Source organism: Boleophthalmus pectinirostris, unplaced genomic scaffold, assembly GCF_026225935.1.
Source record: "Boleophthalmus pectinirostris isolate CB_2022bp ecotype Guang Dong unplaced genomic scaffold, ASM2622593v1 HiC_scaffold_19, whole genome shotgun sequence".
NCBI classification, from domain to species: Eukaryota; Metazoa; Chordata; class Actinopteri; order Gobiiformes; family Gobiidae; genus Boleophthalmus; species Boleophthalmus pectinirostris.
Window position 1 is genome coordinate 42,485,976 of NW_026571140.1, and position 7,175 is coordinate 42,493,150.

Consider the following 7,175-nt stretch of genomic DNA (forward strand, 5'->3'; position numbering starts at 1 on the left):
TCCCATGCCATGAGCTGTTTAATGTCACACTGTGGAACATTCCCAGCAGAGCAATGACATCTCCATAGAAACAAGAAGGTGACAGACCCCCAAAAGTTACATAGTGCCCCTTTAAATTTAAGTTTCAGGTTTACAATAGTTTAACTACCTCAGAATTTGCCTTTGTGTTTTTAAATATCCAGTTGACTGTTGCTTGTTTTATTTTCAGAAATGTACATCCATCCTGTTTATTTATTCAAAACTCCAGCTTTAGAAAGTCTCTCTGGGTTTAATTTTTATTATTTTCAATTTTATTCTAAATTGAGCTTGTAGTAAATAAGTAGATTCACTGCAGTGAGTGACACCTGCTGGTTTGTTTTATATTTTCTCACACAGTCAGTGAAACCAGAGTCTCCTGTGGAAGAAAAAAAAAAACATTCACAAGAGTAAAGTGGGAGAAGTGTCTTGCTCAAGTGAGTGAATGTTCTAGCACTGAGCCAACGCTGCCCCCTGTCTGTACACTGATGACATGACAGGTGTTAGTCTCAGATCAGATCAGACAAGTACAAAGTCATTCAAAGTGATTTACACAATAACAAACACATGACAACTACAATACAAACAAATAAAATAATAATAATATTAAAAGAGAAGAGTGAAAACCAGGATAAATCAGAATAAAAGAAGTGTTCTGAGGTTGATTTAAACACTGTTAAAGAGTTTTCCAGGTTTAATCAGAATTAAATCCTGAAGCTCGTGTGAAGCAGATCCCCACAGAACAGAACTGAACTTTCACTTTTGTTTAGGCTCTGAAATTTATCTGGAGAAAATATTAAAAAGAAAACAGCCCTAAAATATTCAAACTGGATTCAATTGTTAAAAATTATGAGCTGTAATAAAAACAAAAAAAACAAAAAACAGGAGTATAAAACACTTTGCATTTAGTTTGCGTCTGTCATGAGTCGTAGAAAAACTGATCAAAGTTTATTGAAATACAGAAACATAACAAGAAATTCTACCAGTGTCACGATATTTGGCCTGTCGAGGGGAAAAACAGTTTGTCCTCCTGTGCTGCTGAATCTGGCAACAGAAAAATGTCACTTTGTAAACTGAATGTCTCTCCTCACTCTTCACCCCCATATCATACAACATCTACTACTATCAATCAATCAATCAATCAAACTTTATTGGTACAGCACTTTTCATATATATAATACAATAATTAAAAATAATACAATAATTAAAAACAGCAGCAACCCCCCACCCCAGTGTTTCATCCATATATACAACAAATTAACATAAAAACAATTAACAATTTAAACATAAAAATAAAGCTCCTAAAGGTTATAATAAAAATAAAAATGGAGAGCTAAAATCAGATGGAGACAAAGTAAAATAGTAATGATAATTTAATTTAAAACAAATATAATAATAACGGCCCTTCAAACCTTTTAATCCGGCCCATCAAATTTGAATAAATTATAATAATAAATCTTGTTAATGTTTTATTTTTCCTGCATTTCCGGCGTTTCCCAGTAGATGGCGCACTCTCTCTCTCTCTCTCTCTCTCTCTCTCTCTCTCTCTCTATATATATATATATATATATATATATATATATATATATATATATATATATATATATATATATATAATAATCATGGATCTATTAAAATAACTGGATACAGTATTGCTGCTTGTAGCTGCCTCGAGTTGACGTACCACTCAGTGGTTCTACAGTCGAAAAAATCCCATGGGCCGAGAGAAGATTTTTCTCATAGAGCACAATGTAATCACAAACTACTCGTGTTCGGCTGACAGGGCACCTACAACTTTCGAAAATGTCGGATATTGTGGCGATTTTTACCTATTTTTAGATCATAAACTTTTTCTCAGCTCAAAATCCTTCAGTTGTCTTAACAAACGCTTTATAATCATTAGCTTCGGCTCCGCTCTGCTTCGCTCTGGCTCCTCTCGCTCTGATTGGTCAAAGCGATCACGTGATACACGAACTCGCGCACCGTGCGTGCGTTCGCGTGCTTTCGCGTGTGCCCGCGGGAGAAAAGAGCACTACTGCGCATGCTCGGTCGGCCCACGGCCACCGGAAGTACCTAACCAGGCTAGGCTAATCTGGGATCATGCGCCATTGAGCTCGGCCCATTGACTTGAATGGGCGGCCATTTTGGAACCTGGGGGCTTGATATATATATATATATATATATATATATATATATATATATATATATATATATATATACATTGAGGTGCGGCGTCTTTTGTTGGCCGCAATGCTTTATGGGAAAGTATTGACAGGCGTTTTTTTTCGGGCGGTGTATTCCGACCATGAGTGAGGTAGAACTGTTCAAGATATAAGGTTGCACTGATTTCATTTGAAGTATGTCCAAATTAAACTATGTTACATTTGAAGACACAATGTGGTAAGCACAGCACATGATGTGTTTAAAAGGACTGTAATACATTGGCATGTCTATGTCATTGCTTTTGTACTTGTGCCGCTGAACTTGAATAAACTGCAGTCAAGCCTTGAGGTTTGAAAATGGCTGCCTATTCAAGTCAGTAGGCTGAACTCAATGACGCGTCATCCCAGATCAGCCTAACCCGGCTAGGTACTTCCTGTGACTGTGGGCCGACCGAGCGTGCGCAGTAGTTCTCTTTTTCTCCTTTCTATGAAAAAAATCTTGTCTTGGCCCATGGGATTTTTTCTGCTGTGAGTCACTACGTCAACTGGAGGCAGCTACAAGCAGCAATACTGTATCCAGTTATTTTAATAGATCCATGATTACAATAATAAACTTTGATGATGTTTTCTTTTTCTTGCATTTCCGGCGTTTCCCAGTAGATGGCGCATTATGTATACATTGAGGTGCGGCGTATTATGTTGGCCGCAATGCTTTATGGGAAGTATTCTTTCTGACTAGCTAATGACAAGAGTCATTTTCGGGCGGTGTATTCGACCATGAGTGAGATAGAAGTGTTCAAGACATAAGGCTGCACTGTTTTACTGTCAACATGGTCAGAAGTAAAGTCATACAAAATACATGCATGGAAGCATAAATTTTAATTTGTAAAATGTCAGAATGGTGTAGTTACGCTCCATGTGTAAGTGAGTCCGAGCATGGGTCCTAGTTCTATACAAGATGTAAGTGCAAAGGACTCAGACAGATATTCACCTGTGGTCTGCAGTGGAACAGACCTTATTCACTTTTCATGAATTCTGAAGTTTTCACGTCCAAAAGTTGTAGCATGTAGTGCCAAATACGTCCTACATGAGCGTAAATACGAGTGCAATGGAGCTGGGATCTAAACACGTCATGTCCATGGATCTATTAAAATAACTGGATTACAGTATTGCTGCTTGTAGCTGCCTCCAGTTGACGTAGTGACTCACTGGAACTTCAGCAGAAAAAATCCCATGGGCCGAGACAAGATTTTTCTCATAGAGGCAATATAATCACAAACTGCTCGTGTTCGTCTGACAGGTCACCTACAGCTTTCAAAAATACCTGATTTGCCGACAATTTTTACCTATTTTTATATCATAAACTTTTTCTCAGCTCAGAATCCTTCAGTTGTCTTAAAAAACGGTTTATAATCAGTAGCTTTGGCTCCGCTCTAGCTCCTCTCGCTCTGATTGGTCAAGGCGATCACATGATACACGAGCCCGCGCTCTGTGCATGTGTTCGTGTACATTGGCGTGTGTCCGTGGGAGAAAAGACACTACTGCACATGCTCGGTCGGCCCACAGCCACCGGAAGTACGTAGCCATGCTAGGCTAATCTGGGATCATGCGCCATTGAGCTCAGGTCCCATTGACTTGAATGGGCGGCCATTTTGGAACCTGGGTTTTGGTCATGTCTTGTCTCCTGTCCGGCCTTTCAGTCAAATTTTAGAACCTTATGTGGCCCCTGAGCCAAAAAGTTTGCCCACCCCTGGGTTAACATCACAGGTTCTACTGGAGCTCTGTACAGTGTTTGATTAGAACTGGTTTTCTAGTCGAGTTCTGTTGTAGACTTTTGTGTGGTGTGTGTACTCTTGCTGACACCTTTAGTATAAACATATCATGTTGTGTTTGGATCTTAATTGTTTAATTTGCTCTCATAATAACTTTATATTCTGTAGCTGCAGGAGGATCAGTTTTGTCTCAGTCTGCACCAGCTCCTTGTTTTACTGTCACTGTTATTTATTAGATACTTTGTCATGTCTGAATGTTACGATGTCAAAATTATCCACTGATGTCAAAGTTTAATAAAACTACTGAGTTTTGTCTTTTGAGTTTTCATTTGCATCATTAGTCTGTTCATCCACAGAATGATCAAGTGTGTGAACAGAAAAGTTTCAAACCAATGAGCTGATCTGAATATTTAACACTTTATCGGACACTGACATCATGTCCAACAAAGTCGTGGAAGTTGCAACATCTTTGTGTTTATGTCTCTGTGTGTCTGTGTGTGTCTCTGGGGGGGAGTTATGTAACAGATAATACTCCCTACAACTGTACAACTCACCCTAATGTAACAGATAATACTCCCTACAACTGTGCAATGACTCACACTTATGTAACAGATAATACTCCCTACAACTGTGCAATGACTCACACTTATGTAACAGATGACCCTTTGTCCTGTCAATCATTATTTCATCTTTGCAACTGCTTGTTTATAGCTGAGATGTATTTTTTACTCTATTTATATATTTTATTTTTACTTTTACTTTACATTTTCATTTATATATTTAGACATTATTTGACACGTGTCTCTTGCTATTTTTGCTATTTATTTAGAATTTATTATAATTTATATTTTTACTCTTTCTTTAGTAGTAGTAGCAAAAGTAGCAGTAGCAGTACCAAAAAATGTACAAAAAATGTGCTTTAACTGGCAAAGTTTGCTTTCAGTTTCATTCTGAACGTGTCAGAGGAAACCCCCCTCTAGGAGTCTAAGATGAGACAGAGAGCAGAAGCACGAGCACAGGAGACGACAAGATGATGACAAGATGATTTTGTGAAGTGGTCCCAGGCAAACCATCTGCTCCTGAACATCGACCAGACCAAGGAACCGGTGATGACTTCAGGAGGAAGAGGACACGAGTGGAGCCCGTCACCATCCAGGGCCATGAGGTGGAAATAGTGACTGAAACAAGGACCTTTGCTCCAGGAAAAGGGAAACTGGACAAACTGATCTGTAAAACTGCTCACGTGATCGACTGTGACCTGGAGACATTTGTCACAGTGAGGGACACGAGGACACTGGACAAACTGCTCTCCATCATGGACACTCCTGCTCACCCACTGCACCAGACTATAGAGACAGATAATACTCCCTACAACTGTACAACTCACCCTCATGTAACAGATAATACTCCCTACAAATGTACAACAACTCGCCCTTATGTAACAGATAATACTCCCTACAAATGTACAACAACTCGCCCTTATGTAACAGATAATACTCCCTACAACTGTGCAACGACTCGCTCTCATGTAACAGATAATACTCCCTACAACTGTACAACTCACTCTTATGTAACAGATAATACTCCCTACAACTGTACAACAACTCACCCTTATGTAACAGATAATACTCCCTACAACTGTACAACAACTCACCCTTATGTAACAGATAATACTCCCTACAACTGTACAACTTACGTTTATGTAACAGATAATACTCCCTACAACTGTACAACAACTCACCCTTATGTCACAGATAATACTCCCTACAACTGTACAACAACTCACCCTTATGTAACAGATAATACTCCCTACAACTGTACAACAACTCACCTTATGTAACAGATAATACTCCCTACAACTGTACTACAACTCACCCTTATGTCACAGATAATACTCCCTACAACTGTACAACAACTCACCCTTATGTAACAGATAATACTCCCTACAACTGTACAACTTACCTTTATGTAACAGATAATACTCCCTACAACTGTACAACAACTCACCCTTATGTAACAGATAATACTCCCTACAACTGTACAACAACTCACCCTTATGTAACAGATAATACTCCCTACAACTGTACAACTCACCCTTATGTAACAGATAATACTCCCTACAACTGTACAACAACTCACCCTTATGTAACAGATAATACTCCCTACAACTGTACAACAACTCACCCTTATGTAACAGATAATACTCCCTACAACTGTACAACAACTCACCCTTATGTAACAGATAATACTCCCTACAACTGTACAACAACTCACCCTTATGTAACAGATAATACTCCCTACAACTGTACAACAACTCACCCTTATGTAACAGATAATACTCCCTACAACTGTACAACAACTCACCCTTATGTAACAGATAATACTCCCTACAACTGTACAACAACTCACCTTTATGTAAACAGATAATACTCCCTACAACTGTACAAACAACTCACCCTTATGTAACAGATAATACTCCCTACAACTGTACAACAACTCACCCTTATGTAACAGATAATACTCCCTACAACTGTACAACAACTCACCCTTATGTAACAGATAATACTCCCTACAACTGTACAACAACTCACCCTTATGTAACAGATAATACTCCCTACAACTGTACAACAACTCACCCTTATGTAACAGATAATACTCCCTAAAACTGTACAACTCACCCTTATGTAACAGATAATACTCCCTACAACTGTACAACAACTCACCCTTATGTAACAGATAATACTCCCTACAACTGTACAACAACTCACCCTTATGTAACAGATAATACTCCCTACAACTGTAACAACAAACTCACCCTTATGTAACAGATAATACTCCCTACAACTGTACAACAACTCACCCTTATGTAACAGATAATACTCCCTACAACTGTACAACAACTCACCCTTATGTAACAGATAATACTCCCTACAACTGTACAACAACTCACCCTTATGTAACAGATGACCCTGTGTCCTGTCTCTATTTATATATTTTATTTTTACTTTTACTTTACATTTTCATTTATATATTTAGACATTATTTGACACGTGTCTCTTGCTATTTTTGCTACTTATTTAGAATTTATTATCATTTATATTTTTACTCTTTCTTTTGTAGTAATAGTAGAAGTACTGGTAGCAGTACCAAAAAAAAGTACAAAAACAGTGCTCACAGTAAAAGTTTGCTTTCAGTTTCATTCTGAACGTGTCAGAGGAAACTCCTC